A 26434-nucleotide genomic window follows, 5' to 3' on the forward strand; every position below is an offset into this window, starting at 1 on the left:
GGAAAAGGTCATTGCTGTGACAAATGATGTAGAAAATAAACATTGACGTTATTCACATAAATAAAAACAGCAAGTATGAGGCATGACCATCAGCATACCAAAGTGAAATGGAAAGTGACAGAGTGACATGTGTAATTTAAATTCAACATGTTTGTATATTTAGGTATTACATAGCTATATACCAGACGTACACTGCATCCACCTAAAGAAGACAACCTTGGGGTCCATTTTGGATTCCCCCATAGACCTCACTGCTTTATTATATCTACCTTTAGAGTTGGAAGGAGTAGCCTGATTAATTTCAGGAAAATCCACTCCCATCCTTACGTAGAAAACTGGCAAAGACCTCATACTGCGGCTTCATGGCACTTTTTCAAATGCGCAAATCAGGGTTTTGAAAAAGCAGGTGATTCTGTTCTATTGTGTTGATGCTTCAATTCAGTCTCAAAGGTACAGGATCGGTATCCAACTCACAGCTGGACTGGATACACTGGGCAGTTAGACACATCAAAGCGTAGCTTGAAGTCTAGGTGAAGGGGGAATCATGTTGCATCACCTCAGAAGATAGGCTTTAATGAGGCACAGAGGAGGACCAGGTCGAGCGACCATTTGGCCTTCTGAAATCAAGGTTCAGGTGCCTACATCACACAAGCGGTGCACTGATGTACATCCCCGAAAAAGCTGGCAAAATCGTAGTGGTCTGTGCTATGCTGCACAACATGTGCATACGTAGGAATGTTCCTATGCCCGCAGATGTGGAAAATGACTCCCTGAGCTCTGATGAGGAAGATGATGTAGAAGTGAACAGGTCACTGCAGGACATATGTGGGATGTGAACGAAGGTTGGATGGTGTGCCAGGAGCCCTTTAAGACGAGGTAGCAATCAATACTCAGAAGCGGATGGGGATGCAGAAGTTACACAATCATCAATAATCAAAACGACTCAGGCAGTTTGGCAAAGTGTGTTTCTGTTTTAATATCAATTATCTAAAACAGGGAGTACAACGGGCATCATCCAACACTGCACAGCTTTATCTCAAAACATTTCATTAAAAAATGCTCTTTTATAACAAAAATGTGTCACTGCTGACATCATACTACGTGGCAAACTCCAAACCATATGAGTACCTGTGGGTGGCTCTCAGTGAACACCTACGTACAAGTTCTACATAGCCACTGGTAGCCACTGGTAATGATTGGGTACCTAAGTCATGTGGGCATCAAAGCACCCCCCCCAAATAACTGGTCATCATTGTAGTCACTAAATACACAACGATTAATTGTTTTTTCAAACTATAGGGCTCTGCATTACACAGCCCACTATGATTGGTTTGCCACACTTGTACTCCTCTAAATATTCCACATGCTAGCAGCGTACAGGCTACCATCCGAGGTGCATAGAAGCTTGGCGTGATCATGCTTCCCCTCCAATTAACCAACTATCCATCAACACTCCTTCAGTCTATCAGACAATTAAGCTTTTGAACTTGGCTTTGTAACTTTGTCTTTGTCTTGGACATAAAGGGAGTATGGCTTCACTCTGTCTTTCAATTTCAGCACAGACTGACCCAAGCTATGTCGATCTTACATTTTCTTGTTCATGAGGTTTTCAGGCCTGCTAAAGTGTGTCATGGAATCATCCAGGTTGTATACATTCCTATGTATATGCATTGGTGCATCACTGCAATCTAATTTACTACGTAGCAAGCCTTATGAATACTTTTCCCTACTTGTGTTTCAGCAACTGTACACGTGTAAACTGATTTACATGTTTCTTCAGTGTATCTGTAGCATGAGCATCATCATCTCAAGCCCAAAATGTTGCTAACCTGTGCCATCTGTTGTTCAATTTTTAAGAGAATACTGTTATGTTTCCTCTCTTCATTTAGCCTCTAGATATGTCAACTCCTATTTCCTGTGACGTCACCAGGCTCCTTTCTTTGTTCAAATGCACATTTCTTCTGGTACTTCATCCAAAAGAATACTATGGCCCTCATTACGAGTTTGGCGGCAGCCATGGAGCCATTAGCTCCATGGCTGCCACCAAATCGGGCTCATTTACCGGGTTCCTGCAATGAGGAATAACCGGGTCATTCCAACATTGGAGGACCTGGTAATTCCTCCTTGCAGGAACCATTCCCTATGGGGGCTCAATGGGAATGGGGATGGAGGTAACAATGGGCACATTATAAGTGTCCCGTTGTTACCTCCCTCTTCCCCTCGCGGGACCCGGAAAGCACGCCTGGTTTTACCAGGCGTCCAATCCGGGTCCCGCGAAGGGAACCTCGTAATACGCACTCCCGGAATGAAGGGGGCCGGTCCCGTACTAGCCCCCTTCATTCCGGGAGCGCAAGCGTCGTAATGAGGCCCTATGTCTCTGTGCATTTAGGTAGGGTTTCCTCAAAGGATATCTTGGGCCTCATTACGACCATGGCGGAGGACCATGGTGCTATTAGCACCATGGTCCATGGCGCTAAGCTGCCAACTCCGCCATGGTGGTTGGCGGATTTACCGCCCCATCCCGACCTTGGCGGGGCGGTAAATCCCCAATCCCCATTTTACCCTTCCCCATTCCCATTCTTGCCCCATAGGGTATAATGGGAGTGGGGAAGGCGTTAATTACGCCACCGTAAATTACGGTGGCGTAATTAACAACAAGGTCCCTTACTGCCATGGATTTTACCGCCTGCAAAAAGCAGGCGTTAAAATCGCCATGGCGCTAAGGGACCTCGTACTCAGGCGGTAAGGGTCGGCGCTGTTAACGCTGCCGTTAACCCCTTACCGCCTGGGTCGTAATGAGGCCCCTTGTCTTGAAGGTTCTCTGCGGTATTGGTATACTGACTGGGACTGCACATGTCGTCATCTCTGGTTCCCAACATATAGGCATCATTGGGGCGGAGCTTGAAGTGATATGTCTGACTGTACATCTACAGACAATTCTTTTTTACTCTAGAAACATGCAGCCCATACATGCAATTAATGCATATGTCTAAATTGCATTGAATGAAAATACTCATACTGATCACAATTCAAGTGTATTTCTTTATGGACAGCAAGGAAACCCCAGCCCCAACACCAACTCCCACACCCCACCCTCAGCCCCACAACAAATCCCACCCACCACCTCTGGCCCCAAAACCAACCCCCACCATCAACCTCCAGCCCCAACACCAACTAACACCCCCCACTCCCAGCCCACACACAAACGCCCACCCCCAACCCCACCCCCAGCCCCAAGTACTACTCCCACTAGTGCTTGAACTTAGGCCCCTTGTCCACAAGCTTAGCAGAATGTGAGACACGCTGTTGTGAGTGCCTGGGTATGGTGCTCGCCAGTGACCTCTCTGTAGGGGTAGCAGACTGTGAGCTCCCCTGCGCTCTCCACCATATGTGGTCCATGTTGAGGTGGATGGCTCTGGACATGGACTCATGGGATGAGGATAATTGTTCAGCCGGCTCCTACAAATGCTGGCTTCTGAGGCCGCGGCACACATTGCAAGTCACTGTACTCTTGCAAAGATGGTTGATAGACCTTGCAATCATCTAGAGGCCCTATGGGTGCAATCACGCATGGCCTTAGCATGCCCAATTGTTCCTGCATGATGGCGTGCATATCCGCCTGCCAGTGTTCTGTCCATACGGTCCCAGATGGCCTGGAGTGTGGGGACAGGCACTGCCCATGGTGAATGTCCACTGTCATGTTCCTCATGCTGCCCTTGACTGCAAGCATTCCCAGCCTGATCATCAGATGACTCCTCTGCATAGTGTAGGGCATGGCAGGATTCACAATGGGATGGTGGTTTGTGCAGTGTGTAGAGGCTGCGCAAGGGGGAGCACTCAGGTGAAAAATGGCAGACGGGGAATGTAGCTGCCTGAATGCAGGGGAGACACACTCATACTGCTTGTCTGCTGTGCCTGATGTGGCCTGCTCTGATTGCAGGCTGCCGTCCACACTCTGCCACACCTGTGCATCCATAATCGGACCTGCTGTTGTCATGTCCTGGCTTGTTGCTGGTGACACTGATTGCACAATTGGGGTCTGTGGTGGCCCCGTGGTTGTGTCTGTCTGGATGGCTGGAGTGTCTGTCGATGGCTTGATGGTCTGGTGCTCTGATTGGGTCGCACACTCCCACTCCCCGAACTGCCATGGCATGGCTGCTTGCTGGCAGTGTTGGGTCTGGGTGTAGTGGAGGGGCCAGCCTCCTCAGTTGTTTCCTGGGTGTCTCGCTTTCTTGTTGGGGCAAATTGACATGTGCATTACCACATTGGTCTGGTGTGCATGGCAAATCAACATTCACAGTCACCTGTACTATGTTGTCACTGTGTTCTGGGCCACCTGGGGTGGCTGGAATCATGTGTCGGCCACTGTGTGCATTACATGCTTTCCATCTGGCCGGCCAGGTGTGGGTTGGCCGGCTTGCTTCTGTTGTGCATTGCTGGGATGGGTCCTGTCTAGTGGTGCATCAGGACTCTTGGTGACAGGTGTCCGGTGATGCAGGCAGGTGGGTGCAGTGCACAGGTGGCCATGTTGTCAAATATGTACTCCTCAATATGTATCTACATAGGGCATTGTAGTCGAGGCTAGTGGCTCTGACACAACTATCCACTGTTGTGCATCCATGGTCATGGATATGTTGTATGGTTTCATGGTAGATTTGTTGCCTGTGCATGGGTGTCATGTTAAGGAGATTCTGTACCTACTGAGACATGTCATTGTGGCCTGATGTCTCACATGAATGGTGAATGCTTGCTGGGTTTCGTGTTGCTTGCTTGCATGGCAGTGTAGGTGTTTGTGGATGCCTGCAGGGTTGTCCATTTATGGGTGGATTTATTACTGTGGCACTCAGAAGATTAAGCTTGGCTGCTGGCTTCTAGCTCGGCCGTGCCCACGTCCTAAATCCTGACCATGTCCATGATGCCACTGACCATGAAATCCCACGGTGTCAGTGCAAGGGTTCCACTGCCCCACCTCCAGTGGCAGCTGTCTCCCGGTGGCAGATGGAGATGAGGCTACTGATCCTGGCCTTGAGGTCATTCCACCTCTTTTTCATGTCATCCATCTCACGTAGGACATGGCCTACGGCCACAATCTTGTCCCAGATTTCCACCCATATAGTGTTCTTGCACTTTTGGCTGGTCTTCCTATTCAATCCCCCATACAGCTCCTCAAAGTGGGCAACCACTTTCTCTGCCAACACTCTGAGCTCCTGCTCCTTGAATGCAGGCTTCCACAGCCTCATATCGGGCACCCTGCCATGCCCTTTCCTGATTACATGGTTGCACTTTGCTGGGTGTTCGGATGGCACTCCTATCTCGAGATATTCAATGGATTGTGATAACCAAAATAGCCGCTGTGGTGTTTCCTTATATATAGCAATGATACATTTCCACTGGCAGAAATTCCGTTGACCGCCATGGCGGTAACAGTAATTCTGCTGATTTTTTGAAGAATTACGTCATTACACGGGATGTTTGACGGTAACTACGCTGGGAGGAATTACTGTTAACCCAATCGTTGTGTGCGTACACCCACCAGGTTTTAATTTGGCATTAATTCCACGGATCCATGTGGCGGTAACGCTAATTCCGCATTGGCAGAGTTACTGTAGATTTTGGCTCAAACTTGCAATGAGGCTAATGGTCATTAAGTGTGGTCTGGTGGAATTATTTTAACAGCAAGTATATTGGAATGAAAATGGTCTCTCCCTTTTCTGGAACATATTGATTCTCCTGCTACAAGATGTTTTTGCACTCATGAAACATATCTGTTATCAGACTTTTAACATTAAGATTGTTGTCTTGAGGTTAAAAGACAGTTCTGGCTTCTTACCAGAGACATACACATTAACGGTAGGAAACAGTTGCTAATACTTTGCATAGTTCGATAAGTGATTAGATAAATGCCAAATTATTTCACTTAGAGAGTTTATGCACATTTTCAAATTGATTAAAAAGTCTTCAGCTTTAAAGTCGCTCACTGGTCAAATGGTCAAGAGGCATGTTTACCTGTATTCCTTTCCACCATGGGCATTGGTTACATGCGATTTTTCCGAACCTGAAACAGATGTGTGCTTTTGCGGTTGGAACAGTTCACCTCAAAAATTAGTGCATACATCATTTGTCTGTAATGTAGTGGTGGTGAAATATCCCAATTGCTAAAGATATTGTCGTAGTGGTAATAGGGTGCAGTTAGGCTCCTGTTGACCTCTGTCTGTTGTGCATAATCCCACTGTCCACAGGCTGCCTCCACAGTCTTTAGGGAAATGGCAGGGACCCCTCGACAATCCAACAACACTTAGATAACCATCCTCTGCTACTATCTGTTAAGGTGACCCAAAAAGCCCCTAATAACTAAGAAGACCTGGAGTCAATCCAAACCAGTCTCAAGGACGAAGTATGCAAAGTGCAAGGCACAATCAAGATGTATTATCAGTCAAATAAAGCAGGGACAGCATACAAGCATTAACATGTTGCTGCTCTCAGCGCATACTTTATAAACAATGATTTAAGCAGTACAACTTCATCATAGATGACATCATCACAGTTTATCGGTTTACAAAAACCTACGGGGAACATCTAATTGAGTTATACTTGTCTGATGGCTCCTTCTGAGACTAACCCACTAGTGATAACGGTTAAACTATGTAATTTCTGCGACAAGGGATTGGTTTGCACATATCTTGATACATGGCATAACACTGGGGATGCTTATAGGTTTGCTTTCTGCTAACAAACTTTGGACAATTTGGGTTCTGAAGACATGGGCCAGATGGGGAGCAAAGGGCGAGAGGTCCACAGACTGCTTTCCTTTCAATTAAAACAAGTTATCATCCCTTATTCCTAGGCCATCTGCCAGCGTGATCCTTTTATACTTTGCCTTGTGCGACGTCTCGTGTCTCTGTGCACATGAATGGAGTATGGCAGGTTTCTTATCTGTATTCACTTCCATTGAATAGACAGGGCCTGAGTCACAGAATATTTTCCAATGGGATTGCGCTGTTAAAAAACACTTCTGTGAATCAGGCCCACAGTGTTCTCCAATTATGGGTCACGTGCGATGGAGCTGTGTTTGGAATAGATCCATCCTTTATTTATTGAGAATTTAGCTAAAAAGAATGTAAGTTTTGTATTTTCTCTTTCCACTGGAAACACTCTAGGGTTATTATTCAAGGAGTCTTCAGGCTTACTTTTATGCTGCACCTGGCGAACAAAGGTTGGTTGTGCTTTTTATAAACTTTAATTAATCCGGCAGAATACTGCTTGCATCTTGGGAATTACTGTCTTATGCCTTCTCTCTGATGTTGCTATCCTCTCTGATTTCACAGTTTCCTTGGCTTGGGTTGTTAGCTACTGTCCGAGCTCTGCACAGATCTGTATTTCTGTGGATCTAGCATTTTGAATTCTCTAGAAGTTGTGGGGCCTTGGTTTATTTAAAAGAGTGCTGCAGCTTTTATTTTGGAGAAGATGGGTTTCGATTATACTTGTTTTTCTGTTAGTGAGAGCAATTGGATGTCTTTCGTGTTGCATTCAGTCTATACTTCGGTTATTTTAGTGTTCTTCATGTCTAGTCAATGCTATGTTACTATTCTTCATGTATAAATGCATATATTACCTATTGCATGTGTTCTTCATGTTGAGTGCACATTTGCTTTGTGTCGAATGCATGTACATATATTGTTACTGCTTTAGTTTGATTGCTTTTGCCATCTTCAGCTTAGGATGTTTCCATATCCTGCTGTAGGTGTTTGGGGTAAGGGTGGTACGGTTGTCTGAGTGAGTAACATTTAGCACCTGTCCGGTATTGAGACGGGTGAGGGGCAGAAGCTCTGGAATACGTATTCATCTGCCTCCCAAAACATCCCCAAATGAAAGGCTCACTCAACAGCACAGTGAGCAACACTCTCCCTGCAAATAAGCAGTCCTTTACTTTGATTCATTTAATCAAAGGCCCTCTCACCAGCACAGCCTTTGATTTGGGGCACCCACTCCCGCTGCGTTGAATTTGTCATGCATTCAATCAAACACATTCACTCAAACATCCATACACATTCACTCCCTCATTCACACGCACACGCACAACATTTTTAATTCATCCATGCAACCCAAAAATACACTCATTCATCACATGCACACATTAACATGTTTTTTTTTTTTACATGCAGCTCGGGTCTAAAATCTGTTCATCCAGGTACCTCCACAGCTCTCCAGCTCTGCAAAAGATGCACAGGAGCTAGGAAGAAGGCAGCGCTTGCTGGTCCATGCATATATGTGCAGGAGCCAGGGGCATGACTTTGAGCACATTCTGACAGCTATAAATGTGCAGGGAGGTGCAGGAGTGCTCTTTTGCACATTCAGAGCTGCAGTGCCCCAGCCTGCATACCCAATGAGCCATTCAAGGCTGGGGAAGCAAAATGCCCTGGGCCTGGCATGGCCCATTGGACATGCATTCCAGAGTACAAACTGTCAAATGGAAACCACATTTATTTTTGACAGTTCAAAACAGCCCAGAAGCACTCCCCCAACTGCTTTTTGCTGCTGAGGGAGTGCTCATTGTTTTTACTGAGCTGGCTTGGTTGCTCATCCAAAATGGGTGCGTCAATGCTTTGTCGCTGATTATGTACGCCCCAGAAAAAAAGAAGGAAACTCATTGAAGACATAAGGACTGTGTTAGAAGTTAGGTGTTAATAAAATATTAAAACGCATCAAAAAGTTGGAAAACATTCTTGTCATGAGTAAAGATAGAGGCAAAATAAATTATCAAATCGAGTGAACAATATCTAATCCACACATTAAATCATAAAGCACATCTATTTCAATGTATTATTAAAATAGGATTCAAATATGTTTGCATATCTATAAATGAACATGGCGATAACAATACATCAGTGTGCTGAATGTAAAGAGTCAATGTCATATACCTGAAGGCCACAGCTTTTAGGCCTTCGTGGACTGAAGGCCACACAGTAATGTTTGAGAACAAAGATTGAAAAGGCATTCAAAGAAATATAAAAGTATGTGGGCTAATCACTGCCATTCTATTGTCGAGTTTCCTGGCTCAAAACGTGTACTTTTAATTAGCAAGTGATTACTAGTAGGGAGAGCGTTCACATGCCTGCAATAAAGGACTCCGTGATTTTGAGCAACTAGAATATGTTGGGCACCTAAAGTGTAAAATCATTGTTTAACGAGCCAAGGAAACAGTTAAATGCGTTTTATTCAATGCCACAGCCACAACATGCAGCTCTCCACTCATGAGTCTGTTGCCAGGTAACCTTTCATGGCAGAAGCAGTCATATCACCAACAGGAAAATGAGATCATAATTTAACTGCAGGGCACTTTGAAAGATAAGTAAAGGGAATGAAATGGTGGATCACATAGTTTTGTGTTTTTGAAGAATTCTAGCAGTAAATAAAATAACGTTTAGGACAAAAAATAGCCGTGTTATGTTATTTACAGGTGACTCCAAGTGGCTGCTTCTTTCAAAACTGTAAAACAAGTGATCGCCAAAGAACAGCCAAAGTGGACTAACATTGTGCACAACAGTACAATCCGTTCTGCAAAAGAATTAATTCAGCGGTAAAATCCGATTCCCGGGACACAGCAAACAAGGGATTCAGAAATAAACACAATTTAACCACTTGGACCAACCGATTACTAAATGCAATATGTCACCATAATCATATGATTATAAAGCTCTGGGTGCACTCATATTGCAATGCTTGCAGCAGTGACTAGAAGCTCTTGATACAACTCAGCGATAAAAGACAATAATGCATAATTGGTATCTCATGAAGATGAGCGTAGGACATGTTTTAAAATTATATGAATGTTACCTTAAGAAGATGGACTTATCTTCAGAGTTGTTGCTAGATTGTAAATTGTAGGTTGTGATGAGTCTAATAAGCCCATACATTGCAATCCTGTACTGTCACCAACACACTGCAAATAGTTGGACGAGGATCACAGCGCACACCAAAGTTATAGCCTAGGTAATTCTCTTTGGAAATTGTATCTGTGGTTGCTATGTTTAAGTGCACGAGAAGCAGTACATTGGTGAGCATTATAGTTTATTAAAGAGAGCCGCCAGGGCGGTGCGTTCCATACATCACAATAGTGGTTGTAAAAAGAACATAAATATTGAGAACTCTTGCCTATCCTTTCCAATCTTGCTGACCAGCTGTCTGGATGAGAATCTACATAATTCGATTCCGAAATATCGCATTGCTTTTGATATAGCTTGACAAGATTGTTCCAAGGGTATATATTAAGGTGGGGGATGTGCTGGCGGTAGTGCAGTGGGTCAAAAATCTTTTCAGAATTTGACTAAATAAACGTGTTATTTTCAACCTCGTTTATTTTTGGTATTTTAATGTAGAACAATAGCAATTAATGCCAGAATCATATTGTCTGATCTTCAGTTGCTTGGCGACTTTGAAAGCTTTCTAAACTCTTGACCTAATGTTCAATACAATAGTTACATCGGATATTAGAAGCTGATGTTTCGGTGAATATTAGTTCTTTTTCTCCAATTCCAGCACACTTGTTAAGCTTAACATCAACTAATTTCATGCACTGTACTGTCCTAAGTATTATCTGTATCATCCACTCCATGATTTGCACTTTCCACTCCATGATTTTTATTTTCTACTTTGCATGAGGATTCTGATTTTGTTTTAAAAAAACTGTCCATCTTTAAACAAAACAAGTCTAAGCAAAACAAGTGATATTGTGAACTGGTTGTTGCCATTGTTGGTAATATGTATTGTAATTTCTATAAAGCATTCATTTTAAGCTATCCATCTGCTGTGTAGCTGTGACAAAATGACTTCTACTCTGCAGGCGTAAAAGTGTGAGGAGTGGCAAAATGGTGTACTCAGCCCCCACACTTCTACATACCCACAGTGATCACAATCATTAAGGTAAACCAGGAACAGCTAAGAGGTGATACACTTCCTTGGCCTTTGTGATAATGTATTCTGAAGGACGGCTCTACTGGCAGAAAGGGTGTTAACGTGAGCCAATAGCAACCCAAACACCAGTAGTACACAGTGACAAAATAAAAGAATGTCCAAACAAAATTGTATAAAATATGCAATTTAATTAAACAAATCAATTGTACAACTATTAAAAAGGTACTCATTGTGTTGGTTGTGAGTAAAAATATTACAATTAGTTGGAGGTAGGTATATAGAAAGAGGAATTCTGGGGAAGGTGGGTAGGTAAGGTCCAGGGTGTCTCCTCCCGCATTTTGTGGTAAAAAACATTAACAAAAAAGTGTTGTTTTTACCCGCGATTAAACACATTTTTTGTCGTAAAATAGAACCATTAAAAACACTATCAAAAACCCACGTGTAAAAGACGGCAGAAGATGCAGAACAGAAATGCACTCTGTATAAGCACTCTGGGCACGTTCACAGTGGGGAAACAGGCAAGAAATGGAGCAAGGTAGTAATAAAAGATATGCCTACGTGGTAAGAGGTGCTCCATAGTTTTTTCAAGGCAGAATTGATCAACACCAGTCAAGTGTGTCACCAGGAGTCATTCAATGATCAAGCATCTTTCTAAATGATGACTACCGCTGGTTTGACAAATGATGCAATGGTCCAGCGGTTTGAGTTGAGCTTAAGTGCTAAGTCCTGGCAGTTCAATGCTTTGTTCCTCTGCAGGCCTCATTGGTGCTTAAGCCAGACAAGCTCGGTAGTGGTGATGTAGCATTGGCCCTGTTCAATGATGTGAGCACAGTGGTTCAAACTTTGGGTGACTGCCAAAGGCAGTACTAGCGGTTCATTCTGGTTTGAATGCGATGAACATGGTTTTAATGTGGTTTGATCAGTTTGAGGTGATGCAAAACAAGGATCCTTGCTCTTCTGGCTCTCAGGATGGTAAGACCCCCAATCCAGGGGCTCAGTGACAAGATGAGTCCTTGCTCTTGTTCCCCCAACCAGGCATAGGCTAACTATTACCCACAGGACTCCTTCACCAACAGTGAGTTCATGGGTACCAGTGTGCTGACCCAGAGGTAGGTCTTACTCCAGAAGCAGTACACCCCCTATGTCCCCTGGGAGTGGGTAGAGAGAAGAGCTATCTTCTGCCTTGGAGCACTCCTTATTCACCTCAATGGCTGAGGGCTTTGTGAAAGATAAACCCTCCCAAAAGAGGTCCAAATTAAATCTTCCTTATGTCCTGGATGGTTCCAAAAATGTATCAAAGAAGGAGTGGGAGTCTTAATCAGAAAATGCCACATGGATTTGGAGGAAAGAAATCCTGCCCCTCAATTTATGATGTCCCACTAAGAGTGCCTCTTATTGCATGTAGTGACGGGGCAGGGAGGAGAGTCAAGCCACTGACAATAGAGATGCAGGAACTCTTCTTCCAACGCACCTTAAAATGCTCTTTGATATGCAGCTACCTTGTGTGAGGTAGACCTTTCTTTTAGACTTTGTATTTTGAAGCCAGATTCACATGGCGTTGCCATCTGGGAGATCCGAGGCCTGGGAAGAAGGGCATTACCTACCCTTGCAGAGAGTGCAATAGAGGCATGCATCCTACCGTTGTCCCTTTCAGTGGAATGCCGACAGCAAGGTACCTGACATCCACCTCTTTTCCCATACTTGTCTGAGTTCAATGGAATGACACTGGTATACTATAAATCAGATGATGTGGCTTTAATAATTATGTCAACTCTCCATCAGCATACCAACAGAGATTATTCTGCCACCAGGTGGTTATGTGTATCATAATGATATGAAATTTGGAATGGAGGTGTAGACTTAAATGTACTTTTGTACTATCATGATTGGCTGCAACCAGCCGCTGTCAAACAGGTCACCTGTGAACTCTGAACCTGTTCTGTGTCACAGAAGAGTAGGGGCTGCATAACAGAACACTGAGGCAACCGGTCACATCTGTACACTATGGCTTTGTCATGGAGTTTTCCAAAAAGGGGTACTGGCTAGCTGACCACTCTTTCAGATATGGAATTCACACACATCAATTTATTATTTAATCAAAATACAAATAGCAACAGTATCTACACCCTTGGCAGAAGGCAATTCCTCAGAGTAACACACTATTCAGCATGAAACATTACAAGGACTTTGAATATTAAGCTTGAGTGGAAAAATGCATATTCAATAAAAGGGTGCCACCCATAAAGTAATTATTCCTGCAATAACAACTCGCAAAGTAGAACACCATTTTGGATATGTAAGATGACATTTTGGATATGTAAGATGATTCCCTATGATTAAAGTGGTGTATGTTTGTAAAATAGCTGATGATAATGAGATATTTTAGCCTAACCTGAAAATGTATGAATCCAAATAGTTTACCAGTATCAGAAAATGGAGGCTGCCTAATCAAGAGATTGATGTCAGGGTCAGAAGTGTGCACATTTCTTTTTCCACCTCTGTGCATTTACGAAGATCAAACTTTGCAGCTACAGAAAGTTGTAAAGATTGTTATTTTGCTTCTTTGTCTGACATTTGAAAAGTTCTTTTTTGGGCTCAATATATTCATTTAGTGATAGGCATGTTTTGCTAGTTTTTCTTTAGGTTAACAATCATTGCACACACATATATGCGAGTGAAGTAGTTTACAGCAATACAGTTGAGTCTAAGAATTTAGAACCATCATCCCATTCACTTGCTAATGTAGCTTCAGCGAAACGACAAAATATATAAACACGCATAATCATGTTCCCAACTTTATAACTGGCTATAGTACATTAAATGGCAATCAAAAGACTAAAAACTACTTTTGACAGGAATTATTAATGCAGAGTGTGCATGACCCAGGGTCAAGAGCACGTCTATCTATGCACACATCACATGCACCTTTGGGATCAGCCTTGTTACTGCTTTCTCTTAGTCAGTGTCACTGAGTATTTGAGGTTTGGAAATTGCTGTCATGAGTTGTACACAATTTATTTAGGTGGATATGGCTATGAGGAATCTTACATACCATATATATATCCTGAAGTAGGCTGGGAAGTACCACATGTTCTGCCTGGGACCAAGAAAGACACCAGACCGATATATTGCAGTTCTCTCCCTTTTTTAGGTTATGCATTACAAGGATAGGCAACTCAAATGAAAGTGGATCTGCCCAAATACTATATTTGTCAGCTAACTTACTGTGGCATCTGGTGTGCTGCACCCCAAAGATGTACTCGGTATCATAGTGCATGCACAAAGGCAAGTAAGTTAGTTGAGAGCAAATGAGGAAGGCCACAAGAGATGGAGAGGAGACCCTTTAGATTTCTCCAGCCGTCTAACCCCTCAGCTGCTCCCCCTAACTTCTCTATCCCTGCAATAATCTCCTGACCTGAAGATCATGACGTCTGATCCTGCCTAGCACTGACAGGCATACTGTTGCTTTGCCACTGAATATTCTTATACCAGATTTCATCTATCAGGATGTTACACCATGGTCTGCTTTGGTCTCCTGTTGACACTTTCTTTTAACCAATGTGTCCCTCATGCCTCCAATGGCTGTGGCCGTGCACATCATTAGGTGCATGTGTGATGAGAACCAATCACCAATAGGTTGTATTTCATCTTGGTGTTCTCAGTGACATCATGGATACTTTCCTCATTGCTGTTCATTTGCCATTGGTGATACATACTGTTCCCCATCTAAACTTTTATATATTATTCAAATATGTTTCATTATTTGTCAAGAAAACAATCTAATGTGCATGGCAGCTAGCAAAACTCTCAGATAGAAGAACCATTGTGACTCTTTGGGTGCATTCTTTCCACAACATTATGCATTCTTTGGTACAGAAATAATGCTGCAAAGAAAGACTTGTACGTGTGATATCCAAGGCGTTTTATGATTAAGTTATATGTTTGGGTTTGCAAAGGCATAGATAACGCCAGAAAAGTGTTCCCTGATTGAACATCAGGTGAAGTCGCTTTTCAGAAGACATACTTTTACTAAAATTAATTTGTTGTGAGAAAGGCTGCTTACTGGGAAAGCAATGACTATCTTTCCATTTGTTAAATGTGGCATCATTGCATCCGTTGCAATGATTATAGATACTTATAGTAATTGGATGCCTCAAACGTTGTACTTCCTGCAATGAACATTGCATAGAGATCTCATTTAAATGTCATTATACCTTCTGCCACTAAGTCAGAGTAGTTCCTGCCTATGTGTGTGTAAGGTTAGAATCAGTTATTATAAACAGCAGGTTAAGCTTCTGCCTGAGTACGTGTGCAAGTGGATTTTGGTCACCTGGCCTAAGCCCTGCCCACCTAGTGCCTTCCTGGTTGCTGCTCTTTTTCCCCACTTAGCAAGCCCCGCCCACCTTCTGCCTTCCTGGTTGCCGCTCTGTTTCCCTACTTAAGGAGCCTGCAAGCCTCTTTTCCTTTGGAGATGGGGAGCAGGAGCAAGTGGATCTTGGTCACCTGACCTAAGCCCACTCACCAGGTGCCTTCCTGGTTGCTGCTGTGTTTCCCCACTTAGGGAGTCCTCCAGCCTCTTTTCCTTTGCATATGGGGAGCCGGTGCAAGTGGATCTTGGTCACATGGCCTATGCCCCATCCACCTTGTGCCTTCCTGGTTGCCGCTCTTTTTCCCCACTAAAGGAATGGTTCGGTGAACATTTTTTATTGCCCCTATGGATCGGCCATGTGTTTTTAAGCCTAAGTCGCTCGATTTTAGAAACATTTCCTATGGACCTTACCCGAGTTTTCGACCATTAAACGCACGTGAAAATAGGCACCAGGGAGCTGCCATTTTGTGATAATCCTATCATTTCCCCCATAGCCCTGGCTGACCTGCTTTTGCGGCACTAAATCATATCCCCTGCCCATGAGCCTGTCTTCAGCAGATGCGTACCGCCAATTTCACAACACCAAAGCAAGTCTCGTGTCAACATTCGCTACGCTTCAGCTAATGACGTGTCGCCATGGAAATGGCAGGACGCCTCTTTCCTCAATAAGTATAAACAGACAGTTTCACAACACACAGCAGCAGATTTTTGATTCCATTCCTCTCTCTGTGTTACTTTGAGTATGCTGTGACTCGTTTCTGTGCTCTGGTCAGCTAACTTCGTTGCTTGTAGCCCGTGTGGACAGATACCAGTACCACAGCTATCAATTAGTTTGTGCAACACACAATGGATACAATAATGCCCTACATGTACAAGCCCGAGTATACCGAGCAGGAACTACTGGAAAGGGAAACATGCGAAAACGATGGGGCTTCGGACAGCAGTTGGCAGGACGAATCAACGGATGAAGACACTGGGCCTAGTCGCATGGACGGTGTTTCCACCTGGTGCACATGCAATCGGTGCAAGCTAATGCCGACCGAGGAGGAGAACTGCTGCTGCTGTGAAAACTCGGGATGCGTGGCCTACATTTCGGAAGGCGAGCCACGACCGCAATGCATCACCGAGCTGCCAGACTTCAGGGCAGCCTGCCTCACACGGTCCGTGTTGAGGATAATGATGGTGCTTATGCACGAACTTCGCGCAACTGTTCATCCTCGTAATCCGAGTAAAGAGTAAGTATACTCTGCTTGTGATGCCACTACTATTTCATGGTCTTCTACTATATCCAAAATTACATATACATATCATTGTAACGCATGAAAGTCGTTCAATAGTGTGCAGTGTCTAGATAGCATTTGTCCGGGCAGAATGCCATTAGTTACAAGAATTGTCATTGACAACAAACGTTTATTAAAATTATCTTCGTCATTTAAAAACAGTTTGTTTCATTCCTTTTCACAGGTGGTACAGGCTGGTGGCTTATCGTTCCTTTACATGGTGGCTTCACGGGAGGCTTGGACACCGCGTTCGAAGAGTGATACCCGCCTGTGCCGTTCGTGCCATAAGAGAAACATTCCCGAGTGACAGCGGTCAGTACAGGGGATTTTCTCTCGCTGTGCTGCAACCTGAACTGTACAATGTGTAAACTTTTGTATTTTTGAGTCATCAAAATAAGCTACAAAATAAAACACCACATATATTTTAACAACGGTTGTTTCGATTTTTTAAATCAATCAAGTGTGTCTCCATTCAAGGATGGACGTCAGACCCCTGTGCTTGGAATGGGTGAAGTTCAGGTCGCTTTGAAGCGGGGTGGTCACTATCTAAGCTAACCAAATATATTATCAATAATGCATGCGCTAAATAACACTTGTTCAAAGTCTTTCAGTCGGTTATGTCTCTATAAAAGTCACATATATATCAATACTATCAATGAACATTGGATTATACAGGCCTTAGGTCTAGGGTCTTGACCACTATAATACAGTGTTTGAAGTGTGGGTCTGTGCTCACAAGAATCTCCGATATGTGGCATTTGTTATTGATAGGCAACGATATACTGCAGTAGGGGTCTAATGTTAGTTGGGGATCTGCTAGGTGGCCATCATGGCGTGGTCAGTGGTCTGGCACATGAAGAGAATACCTTGCAGGGACACAGGGTCAGAATGGCAGTTACTTTCCACTGGCGAGGGTGCGTGGGCAAGGACACGTTTGTGGAGATGAACGAGCCATGGTTCAAGCCGGTTCACATGCAGGACCGTGATCTCAGAGAGTGATGTGTTACATTTATTAGCTGTTGCAAATACCTCTGGAGTTTTCCAGTCAGAGTGGGAACGAGGCTGTGGTCCATGTGCTCTGCGTGCTGTACTATCGCAGTGAGGCCTGATCACCAAAATGGAGCGGAAAGGGGGTACAAAAATGGATGCCCCGTGTCCTTTAACCTCACATAAGGGCAAGGGACGGGCGCAAACGGCCAAGGTGCCGAACAGCATGTACACTTCAAAAGGTATCCCACGCCCAGGGGCCATCGCTCACATGGCCTCCTCAGACCCCATGTCTCCAGGCAGGCCTCCCCTGAGGCAGGCCGCCCCCCTGCAATCCACATAAGTGTGTCTCCATTCAGCAGCCTTCCTGTGCCTTATCTGCACGCCCCAGGCCCATCCATCCCACCCCCTCTATCAAAGGCGGTTCGCACCCGGGGATGAGCGCTGGTATGGGGGGCTGTGACAGGCGCAAACGGCCAAGGTGCCAAACAGCATGTACACTTCAAAAGGTATCCCACGCCCAGGGGCCATCGCTCACATGGCCTCCTCAGACCCCGTGTCTCCAGGCAGGCCTCCCCTGAGGCAGGCCGCCCCCCTGAAATACCACGACATACACACGTCATTCATTCACAAAAACACCCCTGTTTCTAATACTTTATAAACCACTTCATATGTCTCATGAGAACATCTTTGTGCTTTGCAAGTCAACTCCTGAACCTTCTACCTGAGAAGCACTGAGATCTATGCTAATCTGCTCGTCGCCGTGCTATCTGTGACCGCTTCGAGCAAACTCGTCAGTGTGCTACCTGTGGACATCTATCTGTTCTCCTGCAACATTCTGCTCGGCCTGCTGAATCCAACTGTTTGTTGGTCAAGGTAAGGCCTTGTATCCTAGGCATATTTCGGTCATTTTTACATTTCAATCTATTTGCTACTACAGTACCCAATAGAGCTATGGTCATTGGTCTCATTGCTATTGACTTGAGTTTCAATTGTTATGCTATCAATAGATCTATTTATTTTCATCTGTGTCAATTGTCATCGAATTGCATCCTTCGGGGGTCCAGTCTATAATGTAAGCATGGTTCCTTTTCGTACAAGACAAAACAGAAATCTCTGTAACTTATGCAAATACTAAGCCGCACATGATGAACTGGTATAGTTTCGGCGACCAAAACAAGCCTTGCATTGAGCATGGTATGGTTCATTTACTTTTTTATGAAATTTTTATTCATCAAGGTTTTATAATAATCTTGATATTTACTTTTCAGAATTTTCAACAATGCCTGCCTGTTCGATTAGCAGTTGCCCTTCGAAGACCCATGCTAAATCTGAAGGCACTACAATGCATGTATTCCCGAAAACTGTTGATCGAATAAGAGAATGGGTCAGACATTGCGGATATCCACTGGATGAGCTGGAAAGTAGAGTCAAACAAGTCTTTGAGGACAAGAGGGGTGATCGATACCGTATCTGCAGCCGGCACTTTCCCTCCAACATGTACACCACATCTTGGGTAACAAAGAAGAACAAACGGCGATCAACACTAAAATTGCTCGCAAACACTATTCCCACTCTATTCATCCACAATCCGCCACTGGTGAGTCAAGTGTCCGTTTTTAGCTTTAGGCCTTGCAGTAGTGTCTAGGTAGCCGAATGGATTCATTGATATTTTAGGTGTTGTTTCCAATTTGTAATACTTTCGACATTGATATGAGTGTATAGCTTTTTGAATAATGACATTTATCAATATATTATTTTTAGATTTCATAACCCACAAACAAAATCTATATATGGGCACAGGGAACTGTGCTATATTGCACATTACTCAAGTATTCTGTCTCCTTATATGGCAATTTTAAATATTGGCATTTCATTATCAAACAATAATTTACCTTTACAACTTCTTGACTATCCCTTGAATCTGAAGCAAGAACAATCTACTTCCGTCACGTGCTCGCAGTTATCAACCACTTCTAGCGCTTATCAGGTAATCATACTTGGATATTCCGCTACAGACTTGTTTTATGCATGTCAAGTAATAGTTTGTATGTATCGTGTGATTATTTTACCAATTGTTTAGTTTGTGCGTTCCAATTGATATACACCTTAGTTGTCGTCCCCTAGTGTTTGTTTTAATTTATAATTAGTGTTATCCAAACTAATGCAAGTACTGTCTTTCAGGGAGATGCTGAAGCATCCACCACATTGACAACAGCCCTAGATGTTCTTCAGCAGCCCGAGGTATGGATACTGACAGCTCAACTGAGTGTGACCATCAGGACTGGAACACTTGTCGTTTGATTGTTCTACACCATGTTTCATTTGTGGTTAGCCGTTGATATGTACCTGTGCGGTCGACCCCAAGCCTGTGTTGTGTTTTCAATATTGTAATCCTTACTAATGCAAATACTATGTTTCAGGCTGTTGTTGAATCGTCAACCCACGCACTTGATGCAGAGCCTGACATTCAAGTAATTCCGGTGGAAGCGGAACCATGCGGATACGAATCGGCGCAACAGCTTTCTGAAGTGCGCACCACATTGACAACAGCCCTAGATATTCTTCAGCAGCATGAGGTATGGATACTGACAGCTCCATCGAGCGTGATCATATAACGTGATTCCATTTGCTATAAGTTCTTCCCTATTAACGCAAGTATTGTGTTTCAGGGAGATGATGGAGCTTCCACTACAATCACAAGATCACATTTAGATGATGCAGATGTAAAGAAATCGGAGAAATAAGTCGATTAAATCTGATCATTTTTAAATATTCCTTGATTCTTTTAGATAATGCAACATTTGTGGTTATCTCTTTATATGTACCTGTGCCGTCGACCCCAAGTGTGTGCTATGTTTACGATATTGAGAACCATACTAACGCAAGTACTGTGTTTCAGGGAGTTGCTGATGCCTCCTCTTCAATACAATCATTCGTGGCAGTCCATGTAGAGCCAGAGGTATGTATACTGACATCTCCATCGAACTAGGTCATCAGAGCTCGAATACTTGTCGTTTGATTGTTCCACACAATGTTTAAATTGTGTTTGGCTATTGAGATGTACATGTGTGTTCGTCCTCACGTGCGTTTTACGCTAACAATATTTTGATACACAATAATGAAAATACGATGTTTCAGGGAGTCGATGGAGCCTCATTCCATGCTGTCTATGCAAATACAGAAAATATAGTCGTTGCAGCGCAAGAGGAAGGGGAGACATGCGGATACGTATCAGAGCAACAGCATGCAGATGTTGAAGGTCGAGTCAAAAAAGTTGTAAAGAAAAGAAACCAAAATAAGGTTAGTTACAAACAGTTCATAACTTTAGACATTTTTTTGTGGTGGGGACTATTTTATGTTTTTTTCCTGTCAATTGTACTATACTTTATCTTGTGTTTAATGAACATCCCTTTTCCAATCTGTCCTCTAGTTACCCGTGGGTCTACGAACTAAACATACACAGACAGTGAAGCGAATGAGAGATGTTGCTTGCCAGACCATTTACACTATGGAGGCTATGGAGGAACTATTATTTCAGAGGCAGCGTGTTGAGACTCGGGATGCTCATGTCCAATGGCCAGAACATGAAATGAATGTGTCCGGAGAATCCAGCAAAGTTTTATTGGACCATTGCTACAGTACCACCGCACCGCCGCAACATCATGATACTGGAAGTATTGAAGATAGCTCTGAAGTAGTCGCAAATCAATTCACACAATCTACACCCGCCAAAAAATTGCCACCAAAAAAGCTGTCGACATTGTTGTGTTCTCCCATCAATGTTGAGGTAGCAGATATTGAAATGACAGAGAATGAACCAGCAGCAGCATTCACTGATGCATCAGAACTTGATAGCAGCGATATTTCTTTCGAATGTGGTGATATGTCTTCAACGTCACAGGCCGAATCAACTTTGACGCAGGATGACAGTCTAATGAAAGAGGGCAAATACATAGTATTCGACAGTTTGATGGATATTATAAGTATGCTGAAATGTGGGCATTCCGTCAGAGGGAAAGTATGTGGGAAGCCATTGATTCATGTGACTCGTCAAAAACAAGGCAGTAACGTCACAATACATGCCGCCTGTAGATTACATCATACGTTCTCAAGGTCTGCACAACCGATGCTGGGGAAACTGCCAGCAGGCAATCTACTGTGTGCAGCTGCATCACTTTTTAGTGGCTCCAGTTTTAGAAAGTTAGAGTCTTTCTTTCAGTTTGTGGGACTCCATTTCATTTAAAAAACGCAGTACCACAAAAACCAACATGATTATCTGTTTCCGGCCATTAGTGATGCTTGGAAAATTGAACAATCTAGCAAGTACATTCGAAGGCAAACGATTCAGGCTAGCTGGCGATGGACAGTGTGACAGCCCTGGATTTTCTGCCAAGTACTGCACCTACCACTTTCAGGACATGGATAGTAAGAAAATTGTGAGTTCGGTGGTCGTGCAGGTAACACAATGTACATCCTCAGTGGCCATGGAGAAACTAGGATTTATAAAATCAGTGGAATATCTACAATCGAGGGGAATGCACATCGACCTCATAGCCACGGACAGACACGTTTCAATTGCCCAGAGAATGAGAGAGCAGTACCCACATATTAAACATCAATTTGACGTATGGCATCTTGCTAAATCAATCAATAAGAAAATCTCAGCTGCAGGGAAAAAAAGAGGTTTGGAAAGTATTTTGCAGTGGTCCCAGTCTGTCCGCAACCATCTTTGGTGGAACTCCAAAACTTGTGAAGGGTCAGTGGAAATACTACTTGAAAAATGGCGGTCACTGATGCACCACTGTACCAACGTTCACCGCTGGTCAGAAAACCTACATTTCCACCAATGTGAACATGGCCCTTTATCCCCAGTGGAGGCACGGAAGAAGAAGTGGTTGAATCCATCTTCACCGACACACAACGCCATTGAGAAGATTGTTTTCGATAAAACTCTATCAAGAGATTTGAGGGGACTGACAGAATTCTGTCACACAGGAGGTTTGGAGGTGTTCCACAATATGTGCCTAAAGTACAGGACAAAGCGCTTGCATTTCAGCACACAGGGCATGAGACATAGGACTCTACTTGCCGTCTTGGCCCATAACGAGAATCTCGGCCATGAACAATCTAGGATTAAGGGTAATGTAAGGATGCCTCGCTACACTAAGGCCTTTTCAAAAAGAAGTAAGCAATGGGTGATCAAACCAGTCTATGAGGAAATGGAGTTGGACTTTGTCAAAAGCCTTATTGTTGCTGTATTAGAGAAGCACAGATATGGAATTTTGAACGTTTCTGTGCAGAGCACTGAGCCATTGCCACCCAACATTGCCACTGTGCCATGTCCACCCAAAGGAGAGCTGGTTGTGAAGTACAAATCCCGGTTTAAATAATTCTAATACGATTGTCTTTTTGTAAATAAATTTTATTGCACAGTGTGCATACAAAGTACGCTAACCCTAACCCCTACCTTCACCATCCTGGGTGCCGAACTACCTGGGTGTCAACTTTGAATTCTCTCTCTACTCACCTCATATTGCTGACCTTGTCTATTTGTGTATGTTTATATTTTTGTTGATGTAGCTAATTTTCGCAATCTCTTATAAATGCTGGGCACTGTTAACCGAGGGGAGGCTTGCGTATTGCAAATAATAAAACAAACAATCAATAAATCTCACTTTCAAATCAACTGCTCGGGTACTTTATACTTTCACCTGACCTTCCCCAAAAAATTAAAAGTCTCAATAGTTATGGTTCTTTGGGGCTTCAAAGCTCGCAGACAACGAGGACAAAATTGGGGCCTTAGAACACGCCAAGCGAGCCGTTGCAGATGAGAGAGAAGCCAGTTCGCATTTGCACATTGAGGCGCACTACATAGATGGATTCGAAACTTCAAGTTCTCACAGATGGCTTTACTACGAGATGTTGCAAAGAAAGAATGTATGCTAATTTCGAGTGAAGGTCAGCGGCTTTGATTTTCAGCTTGTGCCCTGAAGAGGCCCACAACTCGCACTGGCAGTATAAGGTTCTATTGTTTTTTGACCTTGAGAGACAGGGACCATGCTGTAAGAACTTCATTTGAAAGGGGGTTGGGGGTGCAATAACGTTTGAGACGATAAGGCAGAAAAGTCTTAAACTAGACCGAGTTTCATGTTAGTTCAGTATACGAAAAAATCGTTGTCAAGAGCACAGTGGGATTTACGGACTGCATTACGCAGAGACACAATGGAAATTGCAAATATAATGTAAATAACTCTTTAGACGCTTTTATACCGGAATGAAGAATTAATGAATGGATGCATGAATAAATGAATGAATGAAGAGCTTTGAAAAGGTTTGTGGGATCGTCCTTGTAGCGGGCACATGGGCATGCAGGTCCACATTCCACACGCATATAGACAAAAAGTCGTTTCTCATTGTGTACCAACCTTGATTTATTTAGTTAGTTTTCGCATTGATTTTAGAGCCGAACATACTCCATTGCACTATACTTGAAAGCAAATAGTTTCAGCTCGGCTGTAATAAATAAAATGAATAATATTAATAAAGATCGGCTGGCGAGACTAATTATAAATTTTATGTTTTCAAAATAGGTACATACTCCCGTTTTGCCCATGCCACCAGTTTCAGACACCGGCAGATGGTTTTTTAACCGCCAGCTGCAGCTTAATGTAAACAACTGCACAATCCTGATGATCTTAAGGGACGATCGCCAAGGGCCCATATGCCCTTACGCGGTACTAGCGGCGAGAAGCAACATATCAACCTTTACGCTAGCCTAGTGCCTACTTGATGGAACAGCCTTGCGGTTCAACGTGCGACAAAAGTGCCTCTTTGAACGAAAACCAACACCCTGTATACCATAAAGGAACAGCGCGTGACTCACGATAACATTTTAAGGATTTGCAGATAGAGATAAAAGAAAATAAATGACTTTCGGAGTTCATATGTCAATTGCTGAATATTCTATAAACATTTAATGTCAAATAAATGTACTTTACCAAATTTACCGTGTTGCTGTTTGATTTTAAAGTACAGTTTCATATTCCGAATTGTGGCGCGCTGTGTTGTGAGCTGATCTGTGTTGGTTTCCGGGTTCTGTGTGAAGTCGCGTAGAAGACAACTGGGCGCGTTTGCCTACGCAGCACAGTAACGTCATGGAGAGAGGCGGGGAATATGAATGTTTTGATAATGTCAGGCTCATGGGCGGGGGATATGATTTAGTGCTGCAAAAGCAGGTCAGCCAGGGCGATGGGGGAAATGATAGGATTTTCACAAAATGGCAGCTCCCTGGTGCCTGTTTTCGCGTGCGTTTAATGGACGAAAAATTGGGAAAGGTCCATAGGAAATTTTTCTAAAATCGAGCGACTTAGGCTTAAAAACACATGGCCGACCCGTAGGGGCAATAGAAAATTTTGACCGAACCATTCCTTTAACAAGCCAAACCCAGCTGATTTCCTGGTTGCTGCTTTTTTTCCGTACTTAAGGAGCCCTCCAGCCTCTTTTCCTTTGCATATGCAGAGAAGGTGCAAGTGGATCTTGGTCACCTGGCCTAAGCCTAGCTCACAGGGTGCCTTCCTGGTTGCCATTCTTTTTCCCCACTTAAGGAGCCCTCCAGCCTCTTTTCCTTTGCATATGCAGAGTAGTTGCAAGTGGATATTGGTCACCATGCCTAAGCCCCACCCACCTGGTGCCTTCCTGGTTGCTGCTATTTTTCCCTACTTAAGGAGCCCTCCAGCCTCTTACCATTTGCATATGGGGAGCAGGTGCAACTGGATCTTGGTCTAAGGCCTAAGCACCACCTTTAACGCTCACCTGGTATCCACGGGGACGTCACTCAGCCTGTTCTGACCTCTTACGACCTCAAACCCTTCCCTGGAGTCTACTCAACTGGAGACTGGGCCTTGTTTTCTTGGAAAGTGTGCTCTCCGTCCTGTTTCAGCGCAGGGGCGCGTTGATTGATGCGGACTTGTGGCTGCCTAGTTACTTCACTGGCAAGAGTCCGATAAGTAAGTATAATGAGTCTTTTGAACAGTTCTCTAACTTTGTTCCTTTCCTTCCTTAGATGATGGCTGGCATCCGGGGATGGCGACGTGCTGCTGAGATGAGTAGCGCTGAAGATGAGTGAGAGCGCGATGCGCAATGTGACCCTTTCATATTTGTATTGAACTGAGTTATTTTTCTGTGTCTTTTAGGTGACGCAATGTTTTCAGCGTGGATGCCGGTTATGAAGAAGAAATTCAGTGAGAAAGCACGGTATGCGGCTCCTCTAGATGTTTTCACGCTAACCTGGAGTGTCTTTTTCTTCTTGCAGATGGATGAGAAGTTCCGGAGACAGAGTTCCCCCAGAGCGCCTGGATTCGGGTAAGCGTTTGAAGCTCGTACAGTCTTTAAAAATAAGCGAAGATTTGCTGAATGCTTACTAATGCCTTTTTTCTGTTTCTGTTCTTTTCCCTTTTTCTTAGGAAGCGGCGTGTCGGGATGGAAATGACACCACCGAAGATGCCCGCAGAACAGAAGGAGCGATGAATGATGGGCAGAAGCGCCGCAAGGTAAGGCTGTTCCCAACGGTGTTCTTGTTTTTGCAGGAGTTGAGCGCAGAAGAAAGATGCAGGCCTGCTGGAGACCGATCAGAACACAGTGAGTGTCACGCTGCAGGAGCAGAAAACACAAAGCATGTTTCTCAGCTTGGGCGTGGCTTAAATAGTCTCTGGGTATCCCAGGTGTCTCTGGGCTGAACCACACCCAAAAGACTAGACTGCACATGCAGTTCTGGGAACCGAAATATGTGGGGGCATCCATCTTGTCCCCATCAATGCACTACTAGTCCTATTCCCCAATGTTATCCTATGGGAGTGAGTGAGTCTGGTGCCACATGCGCCAAGTC

The sequence above is a fragment of the Ambystoma mexicanum genome, chromosome 7q (genome assembly GCF_040938575.1).
Source record: "Ambystoma mexicanum isolate Mex_15411 chromosome 7q, UKY_AmexF1_1, whole genome shotgun sequence".
Classification (NCBI taxonomy): domain Eukaryota; kingdom Metazoa; phylum Chordata; class Amphibia; order Caudata; family Ambystomatidae; genus Ambystoma; species Ambystoma mexicanum.